A 19353-nucleotide genomic window follows, 5' to 3' on the forward strand; every position below is an offset into this window, starting at 1 on the left:
AGACTGACTGTCCTCTATACTAAAGGGAGTATGCATTGACCGACATCTCATTATGACAGAACATTCCTTCACTGCACCCCCGCCCTCCGTTTCCATCAGTTTCATCTTCTAAAAGCTCGCGACCCTGTGCGCAAAGGCGCGTGCGAACTTTCAGCATTTAAGGGAGGTTTCAGAGCTATTATAGTTATCCCTTTCACGCTTTCGGATTTCCAGAAACAAACAAATCATGTGCGGATGGAAACGTCTGGCACGAGTTATAACACATCACTCATCATGTCTCCCCCGCGAGATCGTACATCAACAGTTGCGCGTGCCCTGGTCACAAAGGCAAATGACAATAAAGCGAACAAAATGTCAAAACAATTCAACTACATAGGTTAAAAGATTTAAAATAACGAAAGATGCGACGTGCATCAATCAAATTCTAAAATGGTTTTGCACAGTGTTGGGCAAGCTCAAAGATATTACTATTACTTCGTATTTTTAAACATTTTAAATACCCCAACAACAACAACAAAAAAAACACCATAATGCAGTGATGGTGTCAGAATATTAAACTTATAGTCAGGCTAACTATTCGTATTTAAAGTACCAATGTACTTAATAAAATGTAATGCAATGGTTCTTTTTGCTAGTTTCAGTGCTTTCGTGTACTGTTTTAACGATCGTTCGTTTGGGAAATGTATTTACCTGCAGTAGAGAGTCGTTGACGTGTGCATTGCAGGTGTTAATATCGCTGCAAAACGATGCGTGGTTTGCAGGTTTGATTTCAATGAACTGTAGGCAAATACCTGATTTATTTAGCAGTCACGTTCTTCTGTGTTCAATAAAATACTGTCAAACGGTTCAGTGCGCGAGTGAGCCGTCCAAATGATTCAGACCGATTTTGGAAACCAGTTTGATTGATTCATTGGAAAGAACCGATTCCAAAGATTCATTCGCGATTAGGGCATCGCTAATCCTGATTCCAAACAGCCGACAGCAAACAGATCGTGATTTGATTCGTGTAATATTTTCAGCGAAACATTTTAGTGTTTGCCAACGCAACCCGCTACTTAATCAAGAAAATAGTTTTTAACTGAAAAGCTTCGTGATTTAAAAACTATTGACGCTAAGTCTCACTCCTGAGAAATGTAGGCTAAACAGCTTGCAATAGTGACGCTACGGTTCAGCACTGTTTTTGTAAATGAGGAAAAAGCCAAATCAAATTCAGTATATTGTTTATATAATAAAATGTATTCAATAAGTTACAAGAATACATTCGAACAATGAATTTAACTCAATTTTGTAAATACAGAAACAATTCTGTAACTACAAAATACAATATCTTTACAATGCATGTATAGTATTAATATGCTTTACTATGCATGCATTTTAATTGATTAATACAATACGCTACTAATTTAATGTAATTCTTGACGTTGCTTACCATACAAGCTGGAGTTCACTGAAAGGTAAAGATGCTCAGTGGAAATAACTTGTTCTTTTCAGTCCTCTGCTTTTTGGTAGATCCACTAAAAGCGCATGGCTCCTCTCCAGAAATGCCCGGCTTGTCCTCGGCCGTCCGGATATTTGTGTATCGGTTCCCCGTATCGCTCTGGTCACTAATTGCCAGGCCACTGGATCTCCCAGAGCGCACGAGAGGAAGGCTTCTCCCGGCGCGTGAGCGTGATTGGCTAGAGTGTCAGTGACGCACCAGCAGGTGGCAGAGCGTTCATTTATAAGAGCCATTCAGACCGCACCAAACTGCACAGAACTGGTGAAGAGAATCGTCTGCAAGAAAGACAATACTAGTTTTTACAATAGCAAAAACATCCTTGCAAAGTTATGATAAAAGTTGCCTTCATTTCTTACTAGCATTTGCTCTACAGCATTTAGCCTATAGGGGACACAATATTTTTCAGATTAGGATTATTGTTTGAAGGTCAATTTCTGCCTAATGAAGTAAAATCAATATTTAAAATTTCACTTGTTATCATTTGTACCCTAAAAAAAAAAAAAAAAAAAAAAAAAGTTTCACAAACACTGACCTCTGTGGGGCATGTTATCACGCTGTATGTGGTTAAAATGCAACCTGGCATTAAAGACTTTTCAGCAAACTTTTTATTAGAAATTAGTTATGAAATACAGAATGATTAATCAAACAGCATGTAAACAACATGTAAAAAGGGAAATTACTTAATACTTTGTACAACTGTTTTTGGCCAACAAGTATTAGCTATAACGGATAACATTTAAAACGTGTGACAACTTGCCCCAATCCGACATTTATGAAAAGTACTTTAGTTCTGAAAAAAGAGGATGGTCATTAACGATAGATTGAAACCAGTGTTATTCTAACAGATTAAATATAATAATTCATATAGTTTTGCATTTTATCTTTACATTTTTTCTCTTTTAATATTTTAATCATAGCTTTTTTGTTCAAGCCAGTGCATTCCAATAATTATGCTGTATTTATTTATTTTCATCTAAGGCTACTGTATAATAAGATTTTAAATTAGTTTGTTTCAGTTCTGACAAATAAAAACTAATTACCCTGCATGCTTAAAGAACAGCTGTAAGAGATTGTCTTAATAATGCCCAATTAAACAAATATTTGTTTTGTTCAGAGCATGTTAAAGATCATAACATATGGACCCCTACATTGTAACTAGTCTACAATGTAGTGTTTACACAAATGTGCAGCAGGCTTACCCCTAATTTAATGCAAATAAATACTCTAAGAAGGAAATTGAATGCAAACAAGAGCTTATGGAGAAGGTAATGACTTACTGTGATTAGTGTACTATGGGTTATAATTGTTTGATGTGATCTGCTGCAACACCATAAAAATATGTTAGTCTAAACTCCCAAATAAAGACCATGCAGGAGCTGTAACTGGATTATATATCTGGATTTATTGTTTTGTTCCCTGTAAATTTTCCATCTTAAAGGCACACTTTTGGCCCTCTAGCGTTTAAAAACAAAACTGCATGCATTGTGTTTGGGTTTTACGAGCTGTGCAGATGAATATGAAACTTCACAATAGATAATGCTTTACAATAATCTTTTTAGAGAGCTAACAGTACCTATGGCAATTTAGCCTATCCGTTCAATAAAATATCATATTCACCTGTTGAGTAATGAAAACGCCATCCACGCGTCACGTGATCTCTCAGTTCTCACCATTTCCGAAAAGCCAAGCTAATGTTGACTCTCGTTTTATTACGAGCTCTGTCGCGCTTCTATTTTTGCCAGCAGACTCTCTAGATTTAGCTGCTTCATCTCAACCTTTCTCGCTCATTGTGACAACTAACCTATGCCACTCCCACACCAAGATGAGACACAAACGGGCGAGTGACGAATGTACGCAATTTTCCACGAAAACCATTCTAACAGGTCTAAATTATAAACATTTATTATAGGCTTACCATAGTGAAGGGTAAGACAAAGAAAATATCATTTTGGAAGAAGGATTGATGATGTACTGCGTCGTTATTTAAATTTAGTTCATTTTGAACAAAAAAAGTTGCATAGTGTACCTTTAAGAATTTACTATTTTATACATAATCCATTTGTCATTTGTGAGTCAGTGACATTGATCACAACCGTCCAAGGCACAATGTTTTTGTTCATTTCAGAAAGAGAAGGTCTGGAAAGAGAAGGGGACGCTCTGCTGCTTAGATAAAGATTCAAAGTCAATTCCACTGTCCACAACCCTAATGATTATTCACCTCAGGGAGAAAGTCAAAGAAAGATATAGAGGAAGAGGGGTGTGAGCAACAATGTGGAGAAAAAGAAGGAAGAAGCATTGGGATTATTAATGTGAAAATAAAGTAGAAATGAAAAGAATCAAACTCAGGACAGTTGTCATAGTCTGACTTTTCACTCTCTTTACCTGTCTAGCTCTTTGGGACTAATTATGTCAGAATATGGTTTCTTTCCAGGAAATAAAATGTCTTTTCACCACCTACAGAGTATTAGCTTGGCAAACACTGTTGTCATAAATGACTTACAGTGTAACTTTAAGTACATATCAATAAACTTGTTTCCTAGACAACTTAACCACTACCACACCGTCTCCACAGGGAGAGAAAAATCTACATATAGAACAGACCACTTGCCACCTGTTCCCATAGAACACAGACGCACAATAAATATAGTTTGCAATTAATTAGGCCATAGATCATTGCGTCAAGCTCAATTCATCAGGAGTAGCCCTTGAGGTGGACGGAAGACTTAGTGGGAACTAACTGCTGTACAAACAGGAAGGCCCAGCTTCACTTCCTGCTATTGACACTTCTACTTAATTAGCTTCTGTTTTACTCACAAGCAAGCGAAGTATCCTCACTGGCTGCAGGACAGGTGATGTCCAATTCCTTCTGCCCGTCCGCTCACTCTAGTTCTTTCCCCCTTGCTTTATAGTGTTTCTGTTTCTCAACTGATAGATCATAGCAGTGCCAAGGTCACACGTTTGATTCCTATGGAAGACACATATTGAAAAATGTGTAGCTTGAATACCCTGCCGCTTAAACAAAAGAGTCTATCAAATGCATACATGCAATAATTTGGGTTCATGACTATTTAAATTGTCAATGATCACACATAATTAAATATGTTATACAGTGTCCTTAAAAATAATTAATAATGTTTCATTATTTGTTAAATTATTGCCCTTGAATCGAAAATTATCAAAATCATAGAAGGGTAGAAGCCACTGACCTATACCAGTAAATCTTCACAGTTAAGTCATACGCCTTGTGTATAAGGCAGTGAATAGAATTTCTCCAAAATGAATGATGAAAGGGATCTGCTTTGATCTGCAGTTATTTTACTTGCAATAACTTTCTCTTTTCTCTCTCTCTCTCTCTCTCTCTCTCTCTCTCTCTCTCTCTCTCTCTCTCTCTTTCTCAGTGTGAAGAATTGAAGAATTGAAGAAGTTGTATTATACCTTAAGAAAAGGAAAGTTGCTCATTGAAATTGGGTTGCATCAGAGTACAGCAGAAAAGTTGTTTGATGAAGTGCTCTGTCTCACTGGGGAAATAATCAGAATGATTAATGACTAGAATCTCACACACTCACAGAAATGATAGAAATTAGAATGAGGCATCACACCTGTGGTCACTTACACAGTCTGTAGAGGTTTGTTGGAGCCATCCTGCCTGATTTCGGTAGTCTGAATAATCACGATCTCACTGGACAAGCTGTTTACAAGCACAGTAACTCCCAGTAACTTTGAGTTCCGCACTCACATTGTGATGTCCTACTAACATCATCCTCTTAACAATGTCCATTTCTGCCTCTCTGTCAAGCCTCCTACAAGCCGTTTCTGACCTTATGGTCAATAGTTTTATCAACAATATTTTGATCATAAACTGTTTTCATCATGAATTATTGTAATTAAAATGTGCAACTGTGCATTATCACTTGCAGCTGTAAGAAACATCTCTAAAGCAAAGGAAAATTTAATTAGCTTCTCTATCTGTGACTTTCTGGACATTGAGTGTGGATATCTGGGTCAATTAGATGATTCAGATCAATGAGAGATATCTTAGTGCAATCATCTTTATTCTCACTTTTGATCCCTCAACAAATTAATATCACTGCTGTGTAATTATTATTATAAAATATATATTTTTCCATCAAAATTTCTGCATCTGTTAAAATATCAGTAATTTAAAGACCTCATGAAAACTTGAGTTTTATGGCTTTTAATCCACGCCATTTACTAAATATTCCAGTGTACTCCTAAAAGTAGTCAAAAAAAGCTAAATATTCACATTCAGTTTGTAGTTTGTAGTCTTTCACATCTGGCTAAACCAACCAAAATATTGATGACTTCTGTTGAACTTTTCTCCAAAAAATACATAAAATTCCTCACACTAAATGACAATTCACCTTCAAAGGCATAGAGTGTTTTCATACGATCTGAATTGAAGGCCATTAAACCTTTCTTTAATGCAGTAGCCCATTAAGACCACTTGTGTCTGAAGTACTAATCCCGCAGAACACGAGAGATGGATGATTTTGTCATTTTCATGTGATGAAATTCTCAGTGGTTATTGAATATGTGTGGCATCTGCTCAACAGATGTTTGATAGAGTAATTTCCATTTTCAGGACTCACCTACAGCATGAACAAGCACATGCACACAAACATGAAGACATGCATGCACATGCATATATATGCGGACACACAAACACAGGCATAACCAAGTCCTTATAATTTCCTGCTTCATGTCAGAGCCTCTCTAAAATATCAAAGAGATTCAGTTGCTTCTGCACAGACTCGCCGCAGTGGACTATGGGTAATGGTTCATCCTGCTCCTCGTGCATAAAGGATAGATTTTGCTCCACATCTTGAAAGAGGAAAAAGTATATTCACATTAACTTCAAAAGTATCTCTGCGGTGTTCCGTTTATCTGCCTCAATGAATTCTGGGAAGGACATCCAGGCAGGATCATGCAGAAGGAAGCTGAAGAGCTCATTTGGACAGAAGAGTTTAAAAGCGTAGGACAAGCTGTGAGCAGGTGGATGTTTGTCTGCTTGCATGAATGCTTGTGTGTGTGTGTGTATGTACGTCTTGTCCTGTCTCACCTTCCTGGGCGTACATCTGGGTTTGTGTGTTGGACTCATATTAGTATTCTGTAAAGGCATTGGGTAACTGCAGAAGCAGGCTAATTCTCTTTGTAATGGAGAATAAGGCATAACTGATGGAGTGGGAGAGGCTTCTGATCTGATTAGTGTCTCAAAGAGCCCCTTGTGCTACCGTAATGATGATGTTTTCGTATGGTCAGAGTCTTCATAAACAGTAGTAATAGTATAATAGAGAGGAAGATCAGTAAAGAAGAGTACGCCTAGGTCAGTCACAGGTAAAACAAAATCACCATGAAAACAGAAAGCGTTATTATTAGATTTGGTGTTTGGTAAAACATAAAATATAGACTCACCAATCAGTGTATCCAGATAGAGGGAGACGACCTCGCAAAGTGATCCTGAACAACTCATCCACTTCTTTCATTCGGTGTTGACTAGAGCTGACTGAATATAATCCTGCTTATTACAAGCTAGGATCCTTTCCAAATAAATAAATATGTGGATAATATGAAATCACTGAGTTCAAATTATTTAATACGTTCACGTATATTATCTTACAGCTTAACATTAAAAAAAAAAAAACTTAATTACAACGTACAAAACAATCGGCTTAGCAACAAGACAAATACTGCAACAATATTAAAACTGTCGTCTGAGGTAGGCTACTTTTCACTAAAAATCGATAAATGAAATAGCGATTTTGACTACATTCAGATCGGATTCAGAATGATAATCAATAAATAAATGGATTCCTATGCTTGTACAGTCCTATAACTCGTCCTGGGTCAACTTTTCATTCAGTAACATTAGGCAGTTTTGATGCTGTTTAATGTTGATGATTGCGTTATTTTACATACCTATGCACTTACATTATTTCGCTTGTTTCTGCTTCTTCGCTTGTGTTTTGATCCAGAGATTCTGTACTCTTTCAGAAGATGTATCATAGCGCCCCCTTCCCGTAAAAAATACGGAAAGACGGAACATTTCGTTAATGGCGGGAAAGAGTTTAGAGAATCACAATATATGGCTAGTGACGTCATATCATATCATATATGATATGACGCAGCGCCTAAAAATAGTCCCCAGCTCGGTAACTTCTTCCAACGTGACCGGGACTAAGTTTGTCTAACCTATTAGACCTATTTTCAGGCGCTGCGTCATATCACTACGCCTGCTGCACCCATGGTACGGCCGCACAGTTCCTTGATTATTACGCCGGAATGAGAGTAGTTCCTAGCCATATAGGCTTAGAAAATCGCAACTTTTCATTTTCCGTCGATCTTAGTAACGTTACACGGTTTAACTACAGAAGAGTCAAGTTTTAAATAGGAAAAATATTGAAACTCTTTGGTCATTTTGAAAGAAATGCTACTGGACTCGTCTGAATCAATGATCTATGCTAAGCTATGCTAAAAGTGAGTCCCGGAGTTCGGCTGAATGGACTCTAAAACGGTAAAACTCATCTGTTTAACTCTGGGGGAGTTGTAAAATGAGCATATTTCCGAAAAAAGTGGAGTATCCCTTTAACATTTTAAGCAAAAATGTATTTAAATCGGACAAGGTACAAAACTGTGTACTTAAATGCAACAAAAAGTATAGGGCAATTATTGACAAACCTTTCTCTTACAGTAGGTCCATGGGCCGACGTGCTTTTTGGGCCGATAGATCTCATACTTTTTCTTCTTTTTTTTTTTTTTTTGTCTTAACGGCCCATAAAACTTGTACATCGGCGGCCCATTCGTTTAGTTTTGCTTAATTGGCGGCGCTGGGGTCTTCGTGCCTGTGTAATGAATTGGTTAAAAAAAAAGTCAGTGTCAGGTTTTTCTTCTTTTCTTTTTTTCTGACAGACCGCCCCATGAAACACGTAGATCGGCGGCCCAATTTTTTTTTTTTTTTTGATTGACACTGGGCTGAGCCAATCACATCACACCTTCCCCTTTGGACTCTGAGCGAGCTTGCAGTGTCAGTGTGTATCTGTCACAACCGTGACCGTCACAACAGTCAGAGAGATGGAGATGAAACGCAAGGAATGTGCAGAGAAATAGCGTGAAAAAAAAGAAACAGTCCCTTCAAGCAGACGCTGTAAAATGTGTCAAAATAACAGATATATTTTCTGCAACAGCAGGACCTTCATCAGCTCCTGTGGCTGATGATGATAGTTAGGAGGATAAGGAGAGAGATGAGAAAGTGTAGAGTCTGCGGTAAGCAAAACTACTTTCAAAACACTTCATGAGATATGTCAGTTACGCATTATGTCCACATCTACATATTTGACAATTACTGCATTTTACTAGAATTGTAATGAGTAACTTTTAATTTTGAACTCTCAAAGTGCACCAGATTGATGAATTTCACATTAAAATGCTCAAAATGTTCTGCCGGAGAAAATGAGTTTTTAGAAGATTGTTTTAATAAATGATTTTTTGTTGTTGTTGTTATTTCATCTGTTAACTCTAACTGAGGAACAAGTGAGACTTAACAGATGAAATAACAATTTTTTTTTTTTTTTATTAAAACAATCAGTACTCATTACATGGCTTTAGTCGTTTTAAGGAATAGAAGTTGGTATACATATTCAAGGGCGTGCAAAGATGGGTGGTGTTTATGATCGTATGTAGTGGGCCAGTCTGGGCCAAAATGCCAGGGCCGATTTTTTGTCCCAGTCCAGCCCTGAGTAGGTCTGCATGTCTTTAAAGGTTTATAAGTTATTCGACAACAGAGTAGGCCAAAATAATCCGTATTGCCTACTATTTTCGCAGAGATTCAGAAGTACACATTCACTTTTCTATCCCATAAAGCCACGAGAGTAGCGCCATCGGTCACATGACAATGACAACATGGCGGATGTAGCCTAGTACATCCAAATTTCATTCATACTATTTAGACCATATTTTTTTAAAGGTTGTAAGTTTCAAACCAAATGTAATAGCCTAGGCCCCTAATCCCCTATGGAGAGAATGAATGAGATTGTTGCACTCTATTAGCAAATATCTGACAGCTGGATTGGCGTGACTGATTAATCAGAATTAAGTATTCCAAAGAGCTGATTCTCAAAACATCACATGCTAAAGAAAGAAAGAAATTGACTGGCACTCTCGTTTTTTGTTTGTTGTTTTTTTCAAATGAAACCTGGGCCCCAGATTTGTGGTTAGCACAATCCTATTTGATTACACTGAGCATGTTGCTGTTGTCTTTCTGTGTGGTTTCCGCCCAGGCAGGAGTTAATTGCAATCAGGGTTTGTTTTGCAGGATAGGGAGTCAGAAACGAAATGCTTTGTTCCACTCTGTTTTGCGCTGCTACAGAAGTGTGTGTCTGCATGAGAGAGACAAGAAAGATTGTGTGTCGCTGTATATTTTAGTATATCACTCACTACCGATTATAAATCAACTGCAGTGCAAATGATAAAGAGTCGTTCTGTGAGCTAATAATTAAGGGATGCACGCAACCCCAGTAGGTCAGCGAAACTAGTTTTTCTAATTTTTCCATATAGATTTTTAAAGCATTATGGAGTTTTTATAAAACAATAATGTGTGTTTGAAATTGCACAAAAATATCTTGCTTTTATCCCGTCACCATCTGATACACGCTGAATGAGAACAGAGAGGCAGTCAAGTCTTCACAAGGTTTTTTTTTTTTATATAACAAAGAAATCATTCTGGTTGCACAAACCTACAAAAGGACTGTGACTCTGGTGCTGAAGATCTCTATTTATATGGAAATAGTCAGGATGAAACTACCTTCATCACTGACACATCAGCTGCAAACCAAAACAAGAAAATAATTGGATTGGCTGGAAAAGCTTGGTGCTGTTTGAACTGTGGAGGCAATAGAGATTAGAACAGGCCAAGCTTTAAAAAAAAATACAGAAATGTAATCAAGGAAGTTAATTGAATCAAAAATGGGAGAATCCATATTGGAAGTGAAGACTTTGGATGTAAAATGCCCATTAATGTCTTGTGGACCCACCTGCAAACTTCAAAATAACAATCACTTTTGATCAGTTCTGGCCTGGGTTTAATCGTAAATGCCAAATCCAGAGAATCATTCAAGGTGCCAGTGCCTTAATGCACTCAAATATGTACACACAGTGGTCTCAATTGGAGACTGTGATGAAGCAATTATTATTATTTTTTTCACAACTGTCCTCTAAATTTGCATAGACTAATGCTGGGTACACACCAAAAGATTTTTTACATCTTATAATTTTTTCAAAATGTGATAGACCACAAACATGAGGACAAAAAAAATCCTAGATTTAACCGTTTTGCTCCTGTTAGGTGTGCCTTGATGTGACAAAGACAGCACACCACACACAAACAGATTTTCAACCAGAGTCTCGACTGCAAAATCTCGCGAGACCTCAGAATAAGCATGGCGGACGATATGCAGGAAAAAATTGCGATGATAGTGTTTGGAAAGGTTTTACACGACACGTTGTATAAACATTTGTGCTGTTGCCACAAATCATCAAGCTGATCCTCCATCTCTGCTGTCTACATCAATTTCACTTTGTGCTTTGACTGCGTTTGTTATGCTTCCGTCTTCCATCATCTCGCTTTCTGATTGGATATTGTTTCGTTTCACGTGATAATCTCCAGAGCGTACGCACGTTTGTCCTCGGGGTTCCCCCCACACATCAGGATTTCTGATCGTAAATATTAAACATGTTGAATATTTACGAGTCGCGATCGGGGCGGCTCCGACGTTCTTCCGATCAGGTTCGGACACTCTTAACACACCTCACACCAAGGGAAAATCTGATAAGATAATCTGTAGAACCATCAAGATAATCGGGACATAGCTAGGATTGTCGGAAGGGGGGAAATCGGCCCAAAATCAGCCCGATTATCTTTTGGTGTGTACCCAGCATTAGACATTCCAGTCCCGAATGTTCTACAGATGATCCCGTCTTCAGTTTAAAAATGCTTGTGTAAAAACTTAAATTTGACCTAATCTCAAAATACGTCATGTTATACCAGTCAAAAATGTAGGGTCGGCAAAATGTTTAATGTTTTTGAAAAAAGTATCTTATTCTCACAAAAGCTGCATTTATTTGATCAAAAATATAAAAACTGTAATATTGTGAAATATTATTGCAATTTAAAATACATTTTAATATATTTTAAGATGTAATTTAAAGTTGAATATTCAGCATCATTACTCCAGTCTTCAGTGTCAGGCGATCCTCTAGAAATCATTCTAATATAGCTTGGTGCTCACAAAATAATTTTTTATTATTATGACTGTTGAAAACAGTTGTCCGGAAACCTTTTTTCCAGGATTTTTTGATGAATAGAAAGTTAAGAACAGCATTTATTTGAAATAGAAATATTTCGTAACATTAGAGTATCTCTTTACTATCACTTTTGATCAATTGAATGCATCCTTGTTGAAAAAAAAAGTACTTATTTCAATCTAAAGAAGAAAAAAAAACACCTTTTGTCCAATCGATTATTAAATGGAGTAAGCGTTGTGTAAATGTAAATCACCGTTTCAATAAATACCTCAATGGATGGGAAGATATAGAAAAGGTCAATTGTTGACACCATCAGCATCTACTCAAGGGCTCTATCAAAACAATCAATGATACTCAAATGCATAAGCAATCAAAGACTTTCAAATATCACTGCATGCATGGTGTGTTCCGGCATCAAGAATCACTTGTTTCAGCCCAAAGGAAACATCATAATCAGTTTATCTAATCAACATGTTTTGCAGAGCTGAGAAAATAAACAGCTGTTTGCATGGCAGCAAATGGGCTTAAATATTTAAATGTGTGAGAGATTTACTATTCTAACAATTATATTTGCTTCTTGATTTACAGTCATTAAGTGTCACATTTGCCAAAACAGATTTGGGACAGGAAATTACCACCCAAACCGAATAAACATAATTTTCCCAATTTTGTCTACACATTTAAAATCTGATCTGATAAACCAACTGAATATCCCTAATTGCACTTTATATCGTTCTGACTGTGGTTGACCATGACAAACAATGTTTAGCAGTAAATCAAGACACCTCTGATATCCGGTTGCAGGGGAAGCCGCTGAGCGTGTATAGGCTATTATCAGGATGTGCTAAATATAAATGCCTAATAGAGATGAATTTGCTCTCTGTCTGGTGTTTGTTTTCTGATTGTGACGTATATTGGCTGAGGTCAGAGGACAGGTTTAGTTTTACACATCTGCTGGTGCGGGGGGGGTATTGAGAAATGAGGGTGTCATTAATATCCTTGAGCAGAGATATGAGTGAAAACACATACATAAAGACCAGTGAAACATGATGGTGGTCTGTGAAAACAACCAAAGATAGAATGGGATACAAAGACAACACACACACACACACACACACACACATTGCTCTAAGGCAGGAGATAGAGTTATATTCCTGTTGCTATAAATAAAAGCTCATTGGCCGACCTTTTTCACACCCTCACCTTAACTAATACTTTTATAGCTGAGGTCATTTGTTCTGTCTGGCTTTTTCTCCCATCCATCCACACACACTATCTTCTAAGGTCATTTTCACTCTCTCTTTCTATTTTCTGTTCTTTTAGTCTGACTCTTTCAACATCTCTCTTTGCCACACTTTTGTCCACATCTCTTTATATAGCCTACGCATAAAATATATAAAACATTATAAATGTCTCTTAAGCTCACCAAGGCTGCATTTATTTAAAGCTGCATTCCGTAACTTTTTTGGGTTAAAAATTATCCAAAATAAATTTTTGAGCAAGTACATAACCAGCCAGTGTTCAAAACTATCTGCTTGCTTCAGCTCGATTCAAAACGGTAAGCTTGTAATAATGATTAGGGCATTAAATGTACAGTAGTCACGCAATGCTGATGTTGTTAACATTAACAATTTGAGAACTAAGTATAATTTGCACGGTTTGGCGCGATTTCAGTGCGATTTACTGCAATGCTTTTTATTTTCTTAGTTGGTCAGAACAAAAGTGGATGTTACTTGTTCAGATTACATTTTCCAGTGAAAATTCTTATGTTGGTCATACTTCCAAAAAGTAGAATCTGTGATTCCGAAAGACAGTATCCACACCGGCGCAGTGATGTTTTGAGGTTTCTCCTCAAAACATTGGATTCATCCGCCTGTGTCGTGCCGAGGCACAACCCACGTAAAGTTGATAATTCCGTGAATAACTGCAATTGCAGATTTTGAACAGAGATGGCGACAAAGAGGAAAAACTACGGACTACAGCTTTAATAAAAAATACAGTAAAAACAGTAATATTGTGGAAATATTATTACAATTAAATATTATTAATACATTTAAAAAAAATGCAACTGATATCTCTGATGGCAAAGCTAAAATCAAGAAGCCATTACTAAGTCACATGATCCTTCAGAAATCATGACTTGGTGCTTTAAAAAAAGAAAAGGAAAAATAAGATGCTATTGTATTTCTAGGTAAGACGTAAAATAAATGTTATAAAACAATTTAGAATAAAAACATGTTTTAATATATGAAAAAACAGAAGCTTTTTCACTAGTGGTCACAAACTAACTCCAGTGTGATTGTGCTAATTGAATATGCTAATTGCTAATTGAATGTTTTGTACAAAAACATTTGTTTATACTGAAATTGTCTGGGGAGGGTCAGTGATTTTTTTCCTGTTCTCCAGAGCATTGCTGAAGAGAAAATGAAGAAAATAATGAAAAAGAGGAAGAGCAGACGGGTAACCGGAGTGAGAGCGGAGGCTGACTGCTCATTAACGTGAGAGGATTTTTCACAGCATTGGTTGAGGACTCTCATTTTCAATGTGTCACAAACAGGCTCACACATGCACACTCACCAATGTCTAAGAGACAAACAGTAAAGAGGAAACGGCAAATGTAAAAATGACAAGGAAAAATATGTGGCATCCATTATTTACGCCCAACAGCAAGGTGAAAGCAAACAAATCTGTGCTCATTAACTTCACAACTCGCAAGCTTTCACGTCGCCACTCCTGTCCAACCATTACACTGGCTTGTTCTTGAACTGTCGTCTTTGTTGCATGAAGTGCGGGGATAACTGCTGCCGCTTTAATTGCCATTGTTTTGCGGATGCATTCAGAGTGTTCTTGTTGTCGCATTAAAATGAGCTAGAATACGACATGTGGGCTTACTGGTGGTATTTAATGAGGGGACGTTCGCTTTTTCCTACCTTCAAACAGAGGACAAGACTAAAAATACTGCATAGGAAATCCAGTACATGAATGCAAAAAAAAAAAAATTCCATTTCTGACACCGAAAGTGTCACATTAGACAAGGCATGGATTTGGGGGACAATTACACTGCTTTCACAAAGATAAAAAAATAAATAAAAATTGTACTACATTTCTGTAAAACTTCCTTCAGATGTGTGTGTAAACAAAAATGGGTAATGCACTTTGAGGGCATGGTACATCCATCTCCTTCCCCCTCTCCATGCCCCATCCACCCCCTCTCCATCTGCCAATCAGGATAATTTGATCGAGCCTGGTTAATTATATCAAATTTAGAATCACAATTAAAGCTGTCAACCTGCCTCTCTCCTCTCACCAGTTCACTCCATTCACAGTGCAGTCTGACATGTGAAAATGCCATTCTGTATGACATTGCAGTCATAAGAAAATATGGGAATATCTATCTATCTATCTATCTATCTATCTATCTATCTATCAGTGGTTAAATCTAGGGCATTTTTGTAAATTTCTCATTTCAATCATTGATAGGTCTCAAAAAAACGTCTCAGGTTACAACCTTTGTTCCCTGAAAACAGGGAACGAGTACTCGGGGGACCGGGTGTGTCCGTCGTGTAGATAATGAAATGATTTTAAGACTGTTACAACATTAATAATTAATAATGCTATTTATATGTCAGATTGGCGCTACACATCATGCACTTAAAGGGTTAGTTCACCCAAAAATGAAAATTCTGTCAGTAATTACTCACCCCCATGTTGTTCCAACCCCGTAAGACCTTCGTTCATCTTCGGAACACAAATTAAGATATTTTTGATGAAATCTGAGAGCTGTCTCACTCCTCCATAGACTTCTAGGTGACCGAAACTTGCTGGCCCAGAAAATTTATTAAAGAGATCGTTAATATAGTCCAAGTGACTACAGTGGCTCAATCTTAAGTACTGTATATCAAGCGACCAGAATACTTTGTGCGCAAAAATAAACAAAAATAATGACTTTATTCCACTATTCATTTCCTTCTATCTGGGCCTCGAGTTAGTTTACTTGGTGTTTTTGCGCAGCGCATCTGCAATCCCGTAACAACTATCAGAAAAATAGACAAATATATTTTTTAAAGTCAAGGCGATCATAATTTTCATGATCAATCGTCGCTGTGACGACTGTGTACTCTCTCAAGTAGGCTACTCTTGCCCATCCCTAGTTAAATCCCCTTCTTCATGGCAACCAGACAGATTTGTAATGTCTCAGGGTTTTAACCTGCAGGTCAAGAATCCTTTTGTCTTGCACAGCAGACGTTTGCCCAACACCATGCTTGGACAACTTTATAATCATCATTAAGATGTTTTATGTGAAGGAGAAAACCTTGAGATGAACCAGAACTCTGCAAAGGGAGCACATCCTATCCTGGCAAAATTAAAATAAAGTTAAGATAAATGTATATGCCATCCTCACATATTATCAAATATGATATACTATTGTGTAATGCTTCTAAATATGTGAAAGAGAAAAAAATCATCAGGTTCAGTGATCTCATAAGATGTTCCTGAGGCCATTTCAGTGCAGACTGTATCCCTTTAGGCTGCAGGGATAAAGCTAATCATTGGCAGATCGGCCCGCCAACATTGATGTTGGCTTAATTGGCTTGCGGTGTATTCAGACACTTCTCATGGAATCTATGGCTTGAATTTAAATTCACCCAGCTGAAAATCCATCTAAACCAAGTTTAGAGTGATAGCCTGCTTTTGGAACTGTAGGTGGCTGGTTTCTAGAAATTAGTAGAGCTTCCACGTAGCCTACATATTTTTTGGTAGACAATCTTAGACCAACAACAAACCAGCTCACCGCATTTAGCAGGTATAAGAGAACATCACAAAGGCATGTAGAATCATTTACATCCTTTTATGCTCTTAAATTAACTGAGCAGTGATAAAGAAAAGAGAAACAAAGCTGAAGAAAGGAATCTGATCTGAGGGTATTTATGGCAAGCAGGACGAGGCTGGTTGGTTGGTTGCATGATTGATAATGAGCGTCACCTGTGCACCGCACCGGCCCCGGGTTTCTCACGGAGGAGCTTCAGAAGCATAAAAGGAGGAGCGATGACAGTGAAGGACGAGAGAGGACCAGGCCTGGACTATTTTATGTTATGTTTTGTTTATGTGTGTGCACCAGTCGTCCGTGAGGGGCTGCCACATTTACTTTTGTTTTGTTGTTATTTTACATGATTAAAGTGTGTAAAACGTTCGCCATTTCCCGCCTCCTTCTTCCCTGACTAACCTTATTACAGTATTATTGAGATAGTGAGACAAAAACGACAGAATCTCTTCAGTTTTCCTCAGTCTGGTCAGCTTCCATTCCCTCAGCACTTGCAGGATTATTCTAACACTCAACAGCAAGCCTTCTCCTATCTCAGGCCTCCAGCATATAAAATCTCCTCCAATCTTTCTCCTTCTCAAGAAAAACATGCGACAGGCCTTATATAGCAGCTTTCTCTCACACTTAGCCGATGAAAAGCTCCTGTTCACCACATCCATGTTCACCTCATCCATGCAAGAATAAAATCCTGATTACACCACACTATGGCATATTTTCAGTATTGTGACAGGTGTGTCACCTAAAGTTTTATCATTGATAATTAAAACTTGTCCTGAATTATAAAGAGGACATATCATGGAAGAAACATTATCCTTGCTCTTTTGTGTTTTGTGCATGTGTGTTGTCAAGTCACCTTTATTTACACTGAACAAAATTATAAATGCAACAGTTTGGTTTTTGCCCCTATTTTTCATGAGCTGAACTCAAAGATCAAAGACTTTTTCTATGTACACAAAAGGCCTATTTCTCTCAAATATTGTTCACAAATCTGTCTAAATTGTGTTAGCGACCACTTCTTCTTTGCCAGGATAATCCATCCACCTTACAGGTGTGGCATATCAAGATGCTGATTAGACAGTATGATTATTGCACAGGTGTGCCTTAGGCTGGCCACAATAAAAGGCCACTCTAAGCTGTGCAGTTTTACTGTATTGGGTGTTTTTCCAGTCCAGAGTTTTTGGAGTATTTTGAGTTTGTGTTTAATAAAAGAACTGCTGCGCTTAGATCCTGCCCTTTTTCATCTTTCCTGCAACCACTGTTGACATCCAGCAGTATGTTAAGTAATTTATTTATTTTATTTTTCTGGTGTTAGAAATCATTTGACTAACATTACAAATGGACTTCAGGGTAATAAACAATGCAAATGTAAAATATGCATAGTTTACGGCCTGGAAGAAGGGCCGGTGACTTACCTCCATCTAGTTTCGTTTCTATCAAACAGGAAACTCAACAGCTTGCTTCATTAAACCAATATTCTCCAATTAACATGCATTTTTCTCTCTTCTGCCAGTGGAAGGCTGCCTGGGTAAAAGTTTTGCGCTGAGGACATAAAAAATAATTACACGTTACTTTCAGCTAATTACACTGAGCAATCAAAGGGCACTGCAGAAATTTAAGCCCAAATAAATCGAAACCACCCAACCATTTATTTCTCCCCTGAGACTTAATCAAATAAACAAAATCATTCAAGAGGCATATCTTCCACCATGTTCAGGGATGTTCAAAATGAAACTCAATTAAATTAAATTCTTAAATTCTGAAGTAATTACTGGAAAATTATGAATGGGGAGTAATTGTTCAAGGAGAAGTAGTATGCAACTAATTGGAATGGACAGTGCATGGGTAAAATGAGAGTGACAATGATCGGCTCTGTCTTTTTGAAGATCAGACTGTAATTACTGTGGTAAAATGAATTTTCTTTCATCATGGCATGAATACATAAACAGGAAATTGCAGGGACACACTTTTCAATGTAACTAATGTGAAAAAGCAGACCTTGAAGCGCTCTCTCACACACACATACACGTTCAAACCAGCTCTGCATATCTCGGTCTACCTTGCATCAGCCTTACAACACCCTTCTGCTAAGTTTAATCAAGTGATAAATCTGGTTTCCTGTTAGGATCGACTCATCGGGGTGAACATCAAAGTGTGATTCCCTCTCAGCCATGACTGCAGTCTGCTTCAACGGGGCAGAAAAGACACACACTTTCATGCACATACACAACATTATGGTTCCATGAGATTCATTATATCATTCCCCGTTGTATGGCAGACTCTTATCGGATTTGCAGCCTCTGTGTCCTGTCTCTGTTCAACTAATGCAGCAGACAGACATCAGTAACAGGCCAGCAGCTTTTTAGCCCACAGGGACACGCTGAGAACATGAGAGGATTGTGTAAAGGCAGTGTGGGAGAGCTTAAGGCTCTTTAAAGAGAAGCTATGAGACAGCCGAAGTGTTTAGGGAAAGGAGCATTACTTTAGTGGAATTTGTAATTTGGTATAATATTTTTGATAAGAATGCAGAGGAGAGCGTTGTAACACATTTTGTGCTAGTTTTGTAGGCAAGTTGAATAAGCATTGGGGAATAATGGTGCGTTCAAGTCAAGTCCTCCTGGGAAGTTGACGTAATTACGACATCAAGTGTGTTAAAATCAATTTGGTTGGAGCAAAATGGTGATGTACCTTTTCCATAAAAATGCACAACAAATTGTAA

At 37.6% G+C, this 19353-nt stretch overlaps 1 protein-coding gene across 2 annotated transcripts in view; it reads right to left on the minus strand.

Annotated features, from left to right (window-relative positions):
- chrm3a (cholinergic receptor, muscarinic 3a) overlaps positions 1 to 1604 on the minus strand; it is a 102867-nt gene extending 101263 nt beyond the window's left edge. The window contains exon 1 of one of the 2 annotated variants that reach the window (XM_084393199.1): positions 1430 to 1604. The gene's annotated coding sequence lies outside the window, so the exon portion shown is untranslated. Of the gene's footprint in view, positions 1 to 690; positions 725 to 1429 lie in introns of those variants that run through there. The other variant, XM_084393200.1, reaches the window with a different exon arrangement.
- Between the last annotated feature and the right edge of the window lie 17749 nt (positions 1605 to 19353).

This window comes from Rutilus rutilus (genome assembly GCF_951802725.1).
Source record: "Rutilus rutilus genome assembly, chromosome: 21".
NCBI classification, from domain to species: Eukaryota; Metazoa; Chordata; class Actinopteri; order Cypriniformes; family Leuciscidae; genus Rutilus; species Rutilus rutilus.